The following is an 18792-nucleotide window of genomic DNA, read 5'->3' on the forward strand; positions in this document are numbered from 1 at the left end:
GTCATGCATCCACTTTCCTCATGTGTAAAATAGAAATAATGTTACCACTGAACCAAGATCAAGAGACAGATGTAGACTATAATCTCATATAGTTCACATCCCTCATAATAGACTATTTCTATGTAAAGGGTTTTTACTAAACATATATTTCAACTACCAATTTTCTTTTAATGGAATAATGAGATTAAGGTAGATTGGGCATCTTGCTGGACCATTTTAAGATCTATACTAATAACTCTTTCAAGATTCTGTAATGTTTCAAAGCCTGGTAAAAAGTACATTAGAGAGATAGAGTATATGTTGGGAGGGAGTATAGACTAATCACATTTATGAATATTTTGTAAACATTTAAAATTATTTAGTAGGTAATAAAATACAACAGCAGAATGAAATAGAATATCAAGGGGAAAGTCCTGACCAAAGAGATTTTATTCCAGGTAAAATGATATTTCACTAGTAAGAAATTTATTCATGCATTTAGTCTGTTAATAGAAATTAGAAAAAAATCATATGCTTATTTCCATAGAGTCCGTGTAGGAGCAGAGAAAGCATTATACAAAAAGCAATGTGAACATTATTATATGTTAAAAAAACACTCAGTAAAACAGCAATTGTTAGATATCTTTGACATACACAAAGACATATACATCCACAAAAACAAAAACATCTGCATAAATTCAAGAAAGAAGCTTATTTAATTGAAAATATTAGAAACTTCTCCACCAAAATCATCATGGTAAGGATAGCCACCATCTCCAGGAACATTTAATGGTTGAGAGGAAATATTAGCTAATTTGTGTAATTAGACAAAAGGACACTATTAAAATTGTATGAAGTAGAAAGGCTAAAATTGCCTCTATGTGCAGATGATATAATTATACATTTAGAAATTCCAAAAGAATCAATGAAAAAACTATTATAAACAAACAAATAATTAATTAAAGTATCAGGCAATGTAATGCTGGGGCCAGCTTGGATGGGCTTTTAATGCAGATTGTTAAAAGTTCAGGAATTTTGCAAGCCAGTGAATGAACCATTGAAAGTTTGAAACTGGCCACAGTGGAATTATTTATTCTACAAAAGTTAGTAAAATCTGCAAATCAGCATACCAATTGTAGCAGGTAATAAAATCAATATACAAAAATCAACAGCATTTACATGTATTAACAAAAAGTAGAAAGAATATATACTAGAAAAAATGATCATTTTTATAATACCAAATTAACTAAGAAATAACTAAAATATAAATCCACAAATCTGTAAATTAAACAGAATTACCCTAAAAACCTGTGTGAGTAAAACAAAACAAAATATTGGGAAACATGCCATATTCTTGGATGAGAAAAATCAAAAGAGTGAAAAGGCAATGCATGAAATGAAGAAAACATTTGTATGTGAAAAGAGGCTAATATCCAGAATATGTAAAGAACTTTTACAATTCAACAACAACAAAAAATAAACAACCGGGTTGAAAAATGGGCAGAAGACTGGACGTTTCTCCAAAGAAGAAATACAAATGGCCAAGTAAGCACATGACAAGATGCTCTGATTAACTAATCATTAGGAAAATGAAAATCAAAAACATAATTAAATATTTCTCACCCATCAGGATGTTTATTATCAAAAAAAGAAATGAAGAGCCTACAAATACTAAATTCAGAAGAAAAGTGGAAATGTGAGAAACACATTTGTTTTCTATTTGACTTAAAAAAGGTGCTAGCATTGTTTCATCACAGTTTATTATATGTTATTTTTTTTTATTTTTTTAATGTTTACTACTTATTTTTGAGAGAGAGAGAGACAGAGAGGGAAAGAGAGAGCAAGCAAGCAGGGGAGGGGCAGAGAGAAAGGGAGACACAGAATCCCAAGCAGGCTCCAGGCTCCTAGCTGTCAGCACAGAGCCTCACGTGGGGCTCTAACTCATGAACTGTGAGATTATGACCTGAGCTGAAGTCAGACACTTAACTGACTGAGCCACCCAGTTTCATCACAGTTTAAAATGAAGTGGAAAGAAGCCGAATGATCTCAAAAAGGAAATTATTTAAAAAAATGAGTTTCAAAGTAAGTAGGGGCAGATGAGATCAAGTAGGTTAAATATATTCTTGACAATAAGACACATTTCTTCCTCTCAGCATAGGAAAGAAAGAGGTAAACATTTGTATGCACATATGCAAGAAGGGAAGGAAGGAGGAGACTGGGAGAATTTAATGTTCATGCACCATATGAAAATACCTCATGTCAAACTAATATATTGCGTTAGTCATTTACAATTTTGATTTTGTATTTTGAATTCTTTGTGTATTTTCATTCAGTCCTCCCCCTCTCGTTTCTTCAGTGATGAAGTTTTCAAGTTATGAGGAAGAAGATTTGGAACCTTTGTATCCTGTAATATAAATTGTGTATGAATCATTTGAGCTGACCAAAGCAGGACATGTGAATACCACCAATAAGTCTTGATAATTAGGAGCAGTGTTATTAGTTTACCATACCCAGATAGGCTAGACTTCAGATTCTCACCCTCCCCGATTCATTGATTTAATGGTTCAATTCTTACATACATTTACAGCTGAATAAGAACTGTTAATCTGGACCCCTATGGGGAACAATCTTATCAACTAGAGTACAATCCTTAATACAGATGGTTTTGCCTTTAGTTTTACAGAACCCACTCACTTCCAAAGTTAGCAACATTTTCTCCCACTCAGTTTACTAAGGTTCTTTTATACTTCTGTAATACAGTTAAATTGTTTTTGCCATATTCTGCATTACACCTAGAGATTCCCTCAACCTCCTAAGTGATTTATAAAAAGTTGCATACATCATAGCTCACTGTTTGTGCTATAAAGATCAATGGGCTTTGACACATGCATCATTTCATGTATTTGCGATAATAGTATCACACAATTTTATCATCCTAAAGGAGTGATAGGAATTCTCTGTGCTTCATCTGTTCAACTCTCCCCACTCTGTCAATTACTGATCAGTTTATTATCTCTATAGTTTTATGTTTTCCAGAATGTTGTGCAATTGAAACTGTACAATGTATAGCTTTTTCAAACTGATTTTTTTTTCACTTAGTAATACGCATTTAAGGTTTCTTCATGTACGGTGTATAGCTTTTTCTTTTCTTTTTTAAATTTTTTTTAAGTTTATATATTCTTGAGAGATAGAAACAGAGCTCAAGCAGGGGACGGGGAGAGAGAAGGGGAGACACAGAATCATAAGGAGGCTCCAGGCTCTGAGCTGTCAGCACAGAGCCCGACACGGGGCTCGAACTGACTAACTGTGAGATCATGACCTGAGCCCAAGCCGAACGCCCAACCAACTGAGCCACCCAGGCGCCCCAGATGTATAGCTTTTTAAAACTGATTTTTTTTCACTTAGTAACATGTATTTAAGGTTTCTTCAAGTCATTTCATAAATTGGTAACTCAGTTTTTTTAATATCAAAATAGTATTTTATTAATCCATTGATCTTCTTGAAGGACATTTTGATGGCTTCTTGCTCTTAATGATTATAAATAAAAACATCTATAAGCATCTGAGTATGGGTTTTTGTACGAACATGTTTTAAAGTCAGTTGGAGAGGGGAGTGTGGTTGCTGGATTATATGGAAAACTGTGTTAACTTTTTAAAGAAACTGCCAGACTCTTTGCCAAAGTGGCTGTACCATTGTGCACTTCCAACAGCAGTGAATGAGACCCAGTTGCTCCACACTCTTGCCAACAACTGGCATTGCCATTTATTTAAGGAGCCAGCCACCCTCACTGATCTAATTGTAGCACAAAAATGAATGACCTGAGACCTACTGTCTATTCCAGTCGTAGCATTTTTTTCTTTCTTCCACGTTAGGCTTGTATCTTGTCCTGAACTACTTTGGAAAGAATTGTTCTCCTCCCTGGAGATTTTTGCAGGGGAGTCACTGGTTCTTTTACCAGCTGTCTATTTTCTGGGTTGCCCTCAAGTTTTCTGACCGACCACTTCTTTACTTTCTTGTTTTCTAATACTGGTATTGTTTTATTCTTCTTTTTAACACTTTCTGTTATCTAAATGGAGAAGGAAAAGGAAGAAAAAGATGATGCTTCTGCTCTGTCTTCATCCAAGAATCAAATACTTATCTTAAGTGTCTAGTTAATAGGGATATTTTTGTGTAAACACATAAATATTTTTTAAAAGGTTACTAATGTTTTATTTGTAACACAAGGATCCTTACAATATTTTCTATGCCTTTTTATAAGGAAGTTATGCCAACTGTATAAATCTTCTTTTACAAGTGATTCCCAACTCATTACATGCATCCAGTATAACCCTAATATGAAAGCCAAGCAATAATACTGTATGAAAAGAAAACTAAAGAACAGTGTCAATTATAGGGGTAGATATAAATATTCTAAATAAAATATAAACACATTAATTGAAAAGTTGAAAATAATTTTCTAGCAATGTTTCCTCTTAAGATTTACAGATGAAAGGATCCATTAGCATAATTCAAAACATTAATGGAGTAAAAAAGAAAAATAACATTTAAAAAATAGATGTAGATAGTAAATTTGATAAGTTTCAAATGATTCACACTAAATTTTTTTAGCATATTAGGAGGAGGCTTCCATAAATAAGTGAAGCATATTTACCAAAAATCTATAGCAAAAATCAGACTTGGTGTTATATTTTTGGAAATAGTTTCTTCATGTGTCAGAATAAATAGTACCTTGGATGGCCAAAACTATTCATTATTATACTGGAGTTTGGAATTTCTTATCCAGAAATCATTAAGCCCAGGCATTAAGATGAAAAAAGGAAATAAAAAAAGAAAGAAGAAAGAAAGAAAGAAAGAAAGAAAGAAAGAAAGAAAGAAAGAAAGAAAGAAAGAAAGAAAGAAAGAAAAGTAGGGGCATTTGAGTGGCTCAGTTGGTTAAAGAGACCAACTTTTGGTTTTAGTTCAGGTCATGATCTGACAGTTCATGGGTCTGCACTGGGCTCCCCATTGTTAGTGTGGGGCCTACTTGGGATTTTCCCTCTCCCTGTCTCTCTCTGCCCCTTCCTATGTGCTCTCTCTCTCTCCCTCAAATATAAACAAAATTTTTAAAAAAGTAAAATAGAAAAAATTTGCATTATTTGTTGAAGATATATGGTGAATTTAGCACATACAAGATAGTTAATGGACAAATTTGTATGACTAATAAAAGTGCAGCCAGTATAATAGATATAAAAATAATACATAAAAATAAAGATAACATATAATATTAATATGTAATTAATTTGGGTTAAAGAAGAAATCTGAGTAAAAATGTCCAAGACTAGAGATATAGAAGCTAAAACTACATTGATATCATTTTCTATGTTTATACTTATATACATGCAATTGTTTAGAAGACTCAGGGAATATAGAAAGTGTAGAGGAGAGTTAATAGTGAGCAATTAATTAGGGATTGCAAAACTTAATTCTATCCTTTAAAAAGATTGAGAAAGAGAGAGTAGTAACATAGGATGAAAACTAGGAGGATGTTGTAACATATAAGCCATATGTAGAAAATATTTTAATTTTTCATGTGTAGAAAATATTTCAAGAAATATGTTTCAAGTCTGATCAATTCTGCCATGAAGCTGAGTGAATCAAAGGCCAGTAGAATTGACTACGGGATCTGGCAAGAAGTTTGTCACAGTTAACTTTGAGAACAGCTGCTTCTGCATGGTAGTGGGTTGGAGGCTTCTATAAATTCCTTATAGGGCAGTATCTTATTTTCTCTATTTGGCTGCATTGGCAACTAGAAGCTGGACCCAGTATATTCTGACAGCCCAGCAGAGGTATAAAGAGTGTGTGATAAGAAAGATCTTGACCATCTTGCCAGCCCACATAAAATGTTCTTTCTCAGATACATAGTCTTATTCCAACATTATATCATTTGGATTAAAGACAACACCATGTTTCATCAAATCTAAGTTGCTATCAATCACAGGATGCACCTATAAACCACCAAGAATGAAGTGGTTATTCTATAAACCACTAAGAATAAAGAAAAAGAAAAATTAGAAAGTGAAACCCCAAAACCATAGCCAATGAAATTATGGCCGTGCCATCAATTGTAAGACATACACCAATTACAGAGATGTTAAATTGTAGGACAAATTGTGATTTTGAACTGATGAAGTACTGTAAATATCCTCTCGAATAAGTTGAGATATTACTTTTACATTAAGAAACTCACAAAGAAATCAATGAGTAAAAGAGGATATAAGTCCAGACCAATGATCAATTACTTAGCATCCAGGCAATAAATAGAAGAATGGTCCTTAATAGTGAATAGAAGAACGCTTAAAGAGAATATGGAAAAGAAAAACTATTCTTTGTTAAAGGGTAAGCATATTTGAATCTTACACCATGTCAATCTTTGCTTATGGTTGATATGCAGTATAATTTTATAATTAATCAATATTTGTATTATATAGATTAATGCAAATATTGGCCAATTTTTTTTTTACTGGTAGGCTTATTTGAAATTTGATTTCCAGGTCACTGAGAGATAAGTAATTTAAGAAAATTAAGATAAAAAATTAAAAACTGGTAGTGCTAAGAATGAGCTTTTGGTAGCAAAAATGGACACAATTAACAGGTTGCTTATGCACAATAAAAAATATTTTCTCTTGTGTTTAGGCCAAGTCAGGAGAAGTGTTTTTAAGTGGTGGTCAACTCTTCTTTCTCTCAAGTCTTCCTGCTCATCTTGCATGTGACCATGATAAGATCTATCTGAATGGAATGACAAATCCAATTTTAAAAAAATGTTTATTTAGACAACTTTCTGTGATGGACAACTTTCTGTGATGTGGAGGAGATGACCTCTTAGAAGTAATGGATTGTGAGGCTGTAGGCAGAAACTACATTGTATTTTCTCCTTAAAGTCTATTTTATTTTTTAAAATTTTTTAGTGTTTATTTTTGAGAGAGAGAGAGAGAAACATAGTGTGAGCAGGAGAGGGAGACACAGAATCTGAAGCAGTCTCCAGGCTCTGAGCTGTCAGCACAGAGGCAGACACGGGGCTTGAACTCACAAACCTGGAAATCATGACCTGAGCTGAAGTCAGATGCTTAATCCACTGAATCACTCAGGTCCCCCCTTAGAGGATATTTTAAATGACAACATTAGCTTTATTCATTCCTTTGAAACTCAGTGTAGTTTTCCCGCAGATTTTAAGAAACTTTGTGACTAGGAACTCTGGATTTCTAGTTATTACTTTATTAGTCTTCAATAGAATGAATTTTGCTATAGGCAAGTTATTCTAATGTAAAACAATTGAGAAAATTCAATGTAAAAATCTGCATATTAAAGCATGAAAAGTCTTTCAAATTCAGCATTGTGTCCTCCACTTATAGAATTTTCAAAAGTAAAAAAAAAACACAATATATTTAAGAGGATTTATACATAGTGATATTAGGCGACATACCTCATGCAAATACACACAAAATTTATTGGAAGCATGACCTATTTAATTGAGGGAATTGTTCTCAGATTATGTATTTGAAATACTAAGAAGGTTTTGCTAATAGCCATACAACCAGCAGGCTTATTTCACTTAGGACTTCTAGATTGTTAGTCATGAAGAAATCTGAAATATATATGTGGAAACGTTCTAACAATTTTGAAAGATCACATGTTCATCATATTCTTTCATCCAATTAGATTTTGGAACAGGAAGAATTTAAACATAAGGTAAGTAGGTAGTAATAAGAAGCTGAAAAGATGTCATGATTTATAGCTTATCAGTAGAACAAGAAAAATAAACAAATACAAATGTATTTAGAAAGAGAATAAATGACCTAATAGGGATTTTTTAAAAGAGAAATTTGGCCTGGCAAGAAAAAGACACATAAAATCTATCTAATAAGGAAAAACAAGAGTTATTACCTAGAAAGAAAATCAATAGTGGATGATATTTCAAAAGAAAGAAATAAGATAGGATTAAAAATAGTACAAGTCCTCAAGAGTCCTACTTTAAAGTAAAGAATGAAAGTAAAACACCAAATGAAGTTGAAATGTTTAAAAATGGAAAATTCTATAAAATTCTATTGAATAGTAAATATTTATCATCAAAATTTGATAGAAGAGAAAAAAGATGATGAAGACTATACTGTTTGAACAGTGTGTATATGTGTTCATGTGTGTGCATATAGATGAGTATTTTAATAGATAATACATGATTCTGTTATAGATATTATAAAAAACTAACGATTTCAATACAGATTTTCATCGTTGCCAAGAAAGAGAGGGATTAGGGATTTCCACTATTTATGTCTCCTGGAACATGTGACTCTGATGAAAGGAAGCATCCATAACTCTTGACTTAATAGTAAATTATAGGATACCCCTTCAGGACTAAATTATGACACACATAGTAAAATCAGTTGATGACATGGAAATCAATAAAAATATGAATGTGATATTCCATTCATCTATGAATTTACATAAAATTGAGAAGAAAGTGAATGTGATAAAAGTAAGATCAGAAACTATGGATATCCCAAGAACAAGATTTAAAATTTTGTCTTAGAGTAAAATAAAATTTATGAGTGATTTTGGGCTTTGATATTACCAAGTTTATATTTTCAGCATATCATTTTAGAAGCAATAGAGAAAATAGAATGAAGAACACCTTGCTTAATTCTTGGTAGTAATTTCCTTATCATTGCTATAAACAGTGTATTTGGAAAGTATTTTATATGATCATAAGAAATGCATTTCTTATTCAGTGATTTTTGCATATATCTGTTGAATATTTGGGGAGGAAATACTATCTACATAGGCTTTTAAGATGAATTTTTAATATATATATAATACAATGATTTTTGATACATTATTTTTCTAAAAGTATGAGAAACTAAAACAATCATAGCTTTTTAACCTATTATACCATCTTAAAGAATTTGCTTTTCTTCCAATATGTGCTGTAGATACATTATGCGCCATTTTGGATGCTTTACATTTCTGGTTTTAAAGTTCATCACCATCTTTGAAACTGGAGAGGGGAATGTTTTGAATTGGTGGAGTATAAGTGGTTTGATAAACTTCACAGAGAAAGATAATATGCCAGAAATGTCACTTTGTCTAATTGACAAGATTTAATAAGAAGGTTTCTTTCAAGATTCAGATGAGTTTTCTATTTATTTATTTATTTATTTATTTATTTATTTAAATGCTTATTTTTTAAATGTTTACTTATTTTTGAGAGAGAGAGAGAGAGACAAAGTGTGAACAGGGGAGGAACAGAGAGAGAGGGAGACACAGAATCCAAAGCAGGCTCCAGGCTCAGAGCTGTCAGCACAGAGCCCAACATGAAGCTTGAACCCATGAACCATGAGATCATGACCTGAGCTGAAGTCAGACACTCAACTGACTGAGCCACCCAGCTGTTCCCAGACATGAGTTTTGAATCAGACTCTTATCTTTTCTGTAGTAACCTGTATTCTAAACTTAAATTAGGGCAAATAGGAGAGACTGATCACCTGGTGAAATTGAAAATAAAACATTATTCTTTTCTTTCAATATCACCTTATGTATTCTGGAACATGTGTTCAAAAAATTTCTCCTACTTTGATACAAAACAAATATATAGATTTTCTTCTCTCTCTTTCTTTGCATTTATATATGAGAAATGCAAGAACAATTTTAGTATACCCATTTAATAGAGTGTTTACAGTGCAGCTTTGATTAAACCCATCTGCCCTTATTTATATATGAATAAAATATTATTCATGCATTATCTGAGTATCCACAGGCTTCCTTTTTGATATAGGACAAACTTAGGTTTGATTTTCAGTTCTGCTATTCAAGCTCATGAATTTGGGGACTCTTCTTATACTGAGTTTCAGTTTTAACATCTTTAATTTATTATAATACTACTACTATATGGGCTTGTCATTAGGATTAATTGATTAATAATATATGTGGCATGCCCTAAGGATTAGTTACATATAAACTAATACTTATGCTTTTTTCTAATTTATATTTTACTTTCAATGCCAGTATAGTTAACATAAAGTGTTATATTAGTTTCAGGTGTTCAATATAGTGATTTAATAATTGCATACATCACCCAGTGCTCATCACAAATGTATTTCTTAATCCTCACCAGTTTTACCCACGCCCCCATCCACCTCACCTTTGGTAACTGTCAGTTTGTTCTTTTTTCTGCTTTTTTACTTTTTTTTTTTTTTTGCTTTCTGCTTTTGTTCCTTTATAGAGGCTAAAAAGTCAAATCACTCACCTTCCCAGATTCTTTTGCATCTAGATGTGGACATGTTACAGGCTCTGGCTAGTAAGATATAAGCTGAAGTCTCTGGGGAAGCCTTCTGGGAATGTTTCATTTTTGATAGAAGTCTCAACTGGCATATCCCTCGGGCCTTCCACCCTCTTCCTGCCCAGAATGTACAAACAATGCCTGGAGGTGACAGAATCATCATGCAATCGGGAGGATGAAAGTCATGTCCTAGGAATGGCAGAGCTCAACCGTAAACAAAACAAAATAAAAAAAAACACACACCAAAAAAACCCTGATTCTTAATTAACATTTTTGAGCATATAAACTAACCCTGGGTTACTGTGGCCTCTAGAATTATTGTATGGTGGAATAGAGCATTTGTTTGTTTAAGACACTGTTAGTTTTTAGTTTGTTTTTGCTTGTGGGAAACACTCCTTGTTTTTCTAATACTTAAAGGATATAGGGATTCTGTTAACATAAATTATTCTTTTTTTTAATCTTATTTATTTATTTTGAGAGAGAGAGAGAGAGAGAGAATCCCAAGCAGGCTTTGCATGGTCAGCACAGAGCCCGATGTGGGGCTCAAACTCATAAACATTGAGATCATCCCCTGAGCTGAAACCAAGAGTCAGAGGCTTTCCTGACTGAACCATCCAGGCACACCTAAAATAAATTATTCTTAATATATTTTAATCTTCTCCCAATCAGCTTACTGACAGATAGTTCAGGAGGAAAAAAAGCTAATGAAAATTAGAAAATCTTCATATGTGTGGTTAGATTTTGAAAGGTATTAGCTTATTACTTGAACTGCAGAATTGAGAGTAGCAGACTTCTCAGAATTACTGTGGCAGTATTTGTTCATTTTAAAGCAGAATCCCACTGTACTACACATCACAACAATCGATCAGGATTCCCAATGCATCAGTAAATCATGGGCATTTTAGGAAGGGGAAGAGACACATGTTTTATAACTTAGCATTTCTACTGAAATCTCATCAAATTCTTCATGAAACAACTCAAAGTTCTCTCTTCTTGGCTCATTCATCTCTCATTTTCTTCAGAGACAGAGCCTCTCAAAATCACCCTTAATGCCAGTGCCATTCAGCTGTGTCCCTTCCTGTTAAATGTAAGCTGCTCTCTACCGCTTAATAATTCTGTCCACGGTGGGAGTGGGAGGTGTAGAAGGTGAACCTCAGCTTATTCTAGAACAACTGCAATGAAATGAAAAGGAAGCGATTAGGAGCTATTTCAAATGTTTTTTATTTTATAAAATTAGGCACTTTTAATAACATAAGAAAAAGATACTTAGAGTATCTCTACTAAATCCCATAGAACTGGTTCTTAATGGACTGCTTTTTGTTGTCCAAAGGCAACTTAATGTTACATCTCAAATATGATTATTAGTATATAACTTAGCAACAAAAGGCAGAAATAGTGAAATAAAACTACCTAATTCTGTATCTTCTTTTAATTGCAAGGACTTGGATCTAGAGGAAATAAACCTCTGGGCTTGAAAACCTAAAGGTGGTGTTATACTATGTTATGTAAATAACCGAGTTATTAACAGCTATACTACCACTGCCTATTTACAGACTCGATTTTAAAGAGATCTCTTAATCCTTTATAACTTGAAATAAAGGATTTTATTTGGATACTCTCAGATCTTTCAAATGGAAAAGACATTTGTTCTGTTTTCCTTGTGTCTTGGGCTTAAATATAGATAGATAGATTTACTTATTTCCCACTTTTTCAATCTTTGAGAGTAAAATGTAATGCAATAAAACTTTGGTTTGCAAGCATAATTCATTCTGAAAATATGCTTATAATCCAAAACACTTGTATATCAAAGTCAATTTCAAGAACCATTGGTTCAGTTATGATCTTGTGACTTTTGGTGTCATGTACTGCTCGTACCGTAAGATACCATTCGTTTTTTTATTAGAAATGTTTCTCCTCTTGCAGAACACTCGGAGAACAAGTTACTCGCAATCCAAGGTTTTACTGTAATAGGTCTGTTCATTGATAATAGAGTCTTGAATCAAAGTGAGTTGACTCATTCAATTAGAGGAGGAATTTGTTCTGTATTCCTGTTCGCAAAACAGAACTCCCTATTTTGCGCCACAAACCAGGATGGGTATCCAAACTTTTTTTTTCCCCCAGACACTTCTGAAGATGCTTTTGTTGAAACGTGGCAAGGGAAGCAGGCTGCAGACAAATATGGGCTTCTGTGTTTCAGTGGCAATATCACCTTTTGCACATCTGAACACATAAGCAAATTGTATTGAAAAGTTATTTAGAGAATATGCATTGTGGTACATTTCTGGTTTCTAAAATGCACTTCTGGTTTTATAAAATACCGTGTTCATCAGGATTCCTCATCTTTATTTTTCTTACTATGAGACATGGGATACCAAAATATGATTTAGTTTGTGCTTTATCACTCCAAAAAATGGCTAAACAATAAAACTTACCAAAAGACAAAAACCTATCAAAAGACAAAAACCTATCTTTCAGAGGTTGTTTGATGAGAAGGTGTGTGTGTGTGTGTGTGTGTGTGTGTTTGAACTCATACTTGCCAGGCACATAGTTGGTGCACTACCTACATCATCTCACGTGATCCTAAAAATAAGTCTGGAAAGTTAGATAAATTGGACCATTTTTAGAGAGTCAAATTGAAGCTGAGTGGAATTAAGTAATATTACTCTGGGTGAATGGTTATCAAATTATAAAGCTGGAGTCCAAATAGGTGCGTGTTTCATCCTGAAATCAGTTTACCCAGGGTATGTGTTGTGGGGAAGAAGTGGGGTCTGATGGATAATTGTGCTTCTCTTGAGCCCTAGAAATTCTTGGGAAGTAATAGCAAAATAGTTCCATTTCTACCTATTTCATGACTTTGGCTTTCATATAAGATTTGCTCTCAAGAAAATATTCTGTTAAGAGAAATTTGCAAGACTTTATTAAAACATACATACAAATATTTAAAAGAACACACAGCTGTGGAGAAGCTGTCATTTTCTTACTTTTGCCTCTGCCAAAGCTTTCTCATTTTGAGTAGTTTCAATAGTTTGCTTCTTATTATGCCTCTATATGTGTTTCCCAAGTAGGTGTGGATATAACACTGGCAGTCTCTAGACACAGAGGATCCTGGGCCACAAAACCCAGGAATGAAAGCAGGATGAGGAAATTTCACTTTTAACATGAACGGATGATGACATTTTAGAAACCAGCAAGGTAATATGGAAAGAAACAAATCTATGACATTAAGTTGGTTCCCTGAGATTAAATCCTCCCCAGAGAGAGTGAAGTAAAGAGAATGACATGGAATTGATTGATTTCAGTTAACCCATAATTGACTGTACTTATTATTTCTCCTGTTAGTTAGAAGGCTGAGACATACAATTAACTTTCATTAGTGTAAAAATTAAGGCTATATACTTTTTACACATATAATCTTCAGGAAATACTGTACCCATTAGAAAAATAAGTTACTAGGTAGTTGTCTTGAGATCCTATTGTTGCTTTGCTGTTGACACATTTTTGTTTTAACTAGTAATTCCTTCCAGGTAGTGAAGAATCAGTGAAAAGTGTTGAGTCAATGAAGTAAATTTTGCTAATTTCTGCAAAATAATCATTACTTTTAAAATATCCATATTGTATTTGATAGAATAATGCATCATCTCCTCCAAAGATGTCCATTTTGTTCTAATCCCTGTGACATGTGAATACATACCCTTATATGGAAAAATGGATTTTGCAGGTGTGATTAAGGATCTTGAGGTTGGAAGAATATTTTACATTATCCAGGTGAGCCCAGTGTAATCACAAAGATCCTTAGCAGAGAGAGCCAGAGTCAGGGAAGGTGATGTAATTACAGAAGCAGAGGTTGGAATGCTACAGCCACAAGCTAAGTGATGCAGGCAGCCTCTAGGTGCTGGAAAAGACAAGGGATAGATTCTCCCTTAGAGCTTCCAATAAAAAAGCAGTTCTACTGACACCTTGACTTGAGCCCCGTAAGACTCAGTTCACACTTAGGACTTCCAGAGCTATAAAATAATAAGTCTTCCATGGTGTCATTTGCTGGCGACAGAGAAGAATATAAAGGAAGCCCTCTAGTAATCTGAGACAGTATGACTGAGAGTTAAGATAATTGATATGGCAGAAGACATAAAGAGTTAACCACTCTAAAGGGATATTGTGAAGGAATGAGCAAGAAGAGGAAACTATTTCTGACAAAGGAAAAAGTATTTGTGAACATCTCATTTTGGCTAAGAGCTTAGAGAAATTGAAAACTGAAAGAACTGTAATATGGATGGAATCTTCAGAATTAAGTTGGACAATCAAATATTGTTTCCTTGGGGTGACTGAGTGGCTCAGTCAGTTGAGCATCTGAGTCTTGATTTTGGCTCAGGTTATGATCCTAGGGTTCTGAGGTCAAGTCCCATGTTGGGTTCATGCTGAGTATGGGAGCCTGCTTGGGATTCTCTCTCTCTCTCCCTCTCTCTCTCTCTCTCTCTCTCTCTGCCCCTCTCCCCTGCTCATACTCTCTTCATCTCTCCAAAAAGAAGAAGAAGAAGAAGAAGAAGAAGAAGAAGAAGAAGAAGAAGAAGAAGAGGGAATGAGGAGAAGGGGAAAAGAATTGTCTTTATTTTGGAGGCATTTGGAACCCATCAGTGGGTGTTGCTGCACAGGGTTGGTTGGGACAGTTTGGACTTATGTTTCAATTAAACTATTCCATTTCATGGCATTTCCCCACCTCCATCCATTCAATTTTTTATTTCAGTGTTTTTCTTCATCCCAACATTAAAAGCATCTACAAAAAATACATGGCATGAGTCATGATAATTTTAGGATATGACCCTATTATCCCTCTGCAATAGTGTAAACACCAAAGATGATTATGTTGTTTTATGCAATGAAATACCATATTTAAATGCCCATATTTCTGAGTACTGAGTAGGCCATTTAGATAATTAATGAAAGTCAGTTAGTTTTTCACATCATCTTAATCAATAAAAGTTAGATGGACTCAATATTTCTTCTTGCCCTTTGCCCAGCCCAAATGCAAATGGAGATGAAAAAGAAAAATCACTGTGATTAAAAACAAATCTTCTATAAGGGAACTTTAAAATTAATGTGCCCCTGGTGATAGTCATGGTCTGCGTTTCATTCTCAATTAAGTGCAATCTAGAAATGAATTAAAAATGACATTTGTAAATGGATGGAAAAGAAATCATATATAACAGTGATTTGACTTTAAAGGCCCAATGATATGAGCTCTTTAAAAAAGTCTGAGGGCAAGAATGAATTGGCCTATAAAACTTGTGGTGTCAGTATTTCCCAGAGACAGATGAGGCCTTACTAATTCTTACTTATTTGAATGGAACTGCTCTAGGTTTGATTAAGGGTCTTTTTTTAAGGGGGGTGTGCAGGATCATAATATTTTATATAACCTCTATCTGTCATGATAAAAATTTAAAGTGTGAAGAATCCCATCAAATCCTCAAACATGGACTTTAAAAAGGATAAATAAAATTTCATGTGGCTGTGCTAATTATAATCAAGCTAAGGGGTATATTCCTCTATCACATATTTTGAAATAGATTTAGATGCAGTTTTAAAAATTTGCACAGGTCTTTTGTATATTAGCATATATCTCTGACTAGGAGATGAGGAACTCAGGTTGAAGCAGTAAGACTCAGTTAAAATCTCTCTTAGGCCAGAATATATCCTCTACTCCAGCAATAATTAAGTTTTCCTCTATGAAAAGTATGTTCTCTCATTTTTTAATCAGAGTCATTACATGCACATATAAATATTTTAAGTACCAGAAACAAGTCATACAAACTCAAGACACCCTGGCCAGTTTTGGAGACAGAAGATCAGATCCTGAGATGAAAATATCAAAGTTCTTTTAGAGTGTCCTCTCCTCACTGATTTTCATTTACCCACATTCCTTCCATTCAAATAATTATTTTTTTGCTTCTTCCTCCATTTCTAAAACATGACTTTGTTACTTATGGCAGTACATTATTCTTAAAATGTCTGTAAGAGGGAGATAGAGTATAGTGGCTTTGGTCCAAGAAGATTTTATAAATTCTGGTTTGTTTCCTTATGAATTTCAGATTTAATTCATGGCCTGGTGTTTTAGGAGATATCCTGTGTGTGTGTGTGTGTGTGTGTGTGTTATCAATTCCAACCCCTTTATTCTTAAGGTCTTGAGATGCTTTATGATAATTAAAACCAAAAGTTTCTCTAGAGAAATACCTAACATTCTCATTAGAAGAAATTTGGAGGATATACAATGTTCAAATGTTTAAACACCTCAACTGGTTAAAATATTTCTGGATAAAGAAATGTAATTCTTGGATTTCTATCAGAAGTTTGTTACTTTAGAACACTCTCTTCCAGCTGAAAAAAGATCCATCATGATGACTTTATTATCTGTAGAAATACTCCTTTGCATCATTAGGAGGTAAATCACAAAAATGTGTTCCACTTACTTTTCATATTTTCCAGAATCTTACATTAAACAAATGATATTAAGGCTAATGACTCTATTTTGATGTCTAAAATATTTTCATGAAACAATCTGGGATACCCTGATCTACTCTAATCCTACACTTAATAAATAATGGCATATGTAACCAGCCATGGTTACATATGGCCCATGATAGGCCATTGTCTATGAGCTAAAACAATTCTGGTAAATCTTCTAGACCATATAAAGAGATTATAAAACCAATAATTTATTTTTAAAAATATTTGAATTTTATGTGGGATTATATATTGTATAAATTAAATATTAATATAAGTATAATATATTACATAGTAATATATATTAAAATAAAATCCATTTTCATTAACTGGAAAAACAAAATCAAACATGGTTTGTACTGAAAATTAGAAACTAAACAAATGAAGATTAAAATAATGCTGAGATTCATCTATAAATGAAAGGCTTTATTTTGATCTGGGTAACTTAGAAATGAGTTTTGTTGTGTTTTTTTTTCCCTCAGAAATAAATATATAACCATGGAGGCTGATGACAGTGTTGTTGGCCTTTCACATTCCATCCTTCTCTTAGGAACAAATTATGATTGGAGAAATTACCTTTATCACATGTAATTAGAATGCATTTAAACATTTAAAATCATGCCACTAGCAATTTAGAAATATAAATTTGTAGATTATTTATTTCCACCAAAAAAGGAGGAGAATGGGGCTTTATTAACTGCATTTTCAGCTGATAGAGACTAATACTTATATATGTTCCGGATCAATGTCACACAACTATTTAAAGGCAAATCCAGAACATTAGCCTAGATCCAATATGATTAACCTTACAATAAACTCACTCCTCATCATGTTTTATACTATTCCACAAGTGGACAGAGAAGAAAGAAATTATAACAAGAGTCCAAGTACCATACTCTAAGAAAAGAAATTTTGTGCAAAGGTAAACAAGTCCCAGAAAAACATTATCGTGTTGATATCCCTACAAGATTGTTAGAATTAAGTAACAGGTGACATTTAAAAAAATATTTTATTTATTTATTTAAAGAGAAAGAGAGAACGTGAGCAGGGGAGGGGGAGAGAAAGAGGGAGAGAGTGAGAATCCCCAGCAGGCTCCACACTGTCAGCACAGAGCCCAATGTGAGTGGGGCTCGAACTCACGAACCGTGAGATCATAACCTGAGCTGAAATCAAGAGTCAGATGTTTGACTGGCTGAGCCATGCAGGCATCCCGAAAGGTGACATTTTTTTTTAATAAGATGCAGTTCGTTTTAGAGTGTAGTGGATTTGATTTTGTTGTATTGGCTGTAATTTTGTTTGTTTTTCTTCTCGGCATATCCTTTCTCTCCTCCAGTAATGATTCATTGGTTTTCTTTTCACAAATCACTTTCTAGGGGCACCCGGTTGGCTCAATCTGTTGATCATACAACTCTTGATTTTGGCTCAGGTCATGATCCCAGGGTGGTGGGATCCAGCCCTGCATCACACTGAGCATGGATCCTGCTTAAGATTCTCTCTCTCTCTCTCTCTCTCTCTCTCTCTCTCTCTCTCCCCCCTAGGCCCCTCCTCTCTGCCTACACACTCTCTCTAAAGTAAAAATTAAATAAATAAAAATAAAATATTAATAATAAAAAGGAAATCATTTTCCTTCTATCTTAGTTCATGTAGTTTGAGAGTAGCATCTATTAAAATGGAGAAGGCAAGATGGTTCCAGTGGCAGCTGCACAAACAGTAGAAAATAGAGGGAGGGAGGGGAGGGTGGGTGATGGGTATTGAGGAGGGCACCTTTTGGGATGAGCACTGGGTATTGTATGGAAACCAATTTGACAATAAACTTCATATATTGAAAAAAAAAAGAAATTAGTCATAATTGCATCATCCAAAAAAACAAAAAGAAAATAGAGGCAACAAAAGGCAGAGAAAGAAGGCAGAAAAATTGCATTTGCTCTGGACCATTGTAGAAGCAAATGTTTCTTTAACATACCAGTCTTCCTTAAGCTGGTTACTGTGTATAACCTGATACAATGATC

At 33.7% G+C, this 18792-nt stretch overlaps 1 long non-coding RNA gene across 1 annotated transcript in view; it reads right to left on the reverse strand.

Moving 5' to 3' along the window:
• LOC131518262 (uncharacterized) overlaps positions 1-18792 on the reverse strand; it is a 60297-nt gene that overhangs the window by 11544 nt on the left and 29961 nt on the right. The window contains exon 3 of the long non-coding RNA XR_009264976.1: positions 10256-10429. This is a non-coding gene — a long non-coding RNA (uncharacterized LOC131518262). The remainder of the gene's footprint in view (positions 1-10255; positions 10430-18792) is intronic.

The sequence above is a fragment of the Neofelis nebulosa genome, chromosome 7 (genome assembly GCF_028018385.1).
Source record: "Neofelis nebulosa isolate mNeoNeb1 chromosome 7, mNeoNeb1.pri, whole genome shotgun sequence".
Lineage (NCBI taxonomy): Eukaryota > Metazoa > Chordata > Mammalia > Carnivora > Felidae > Neofelis > Neofelis nebulosa.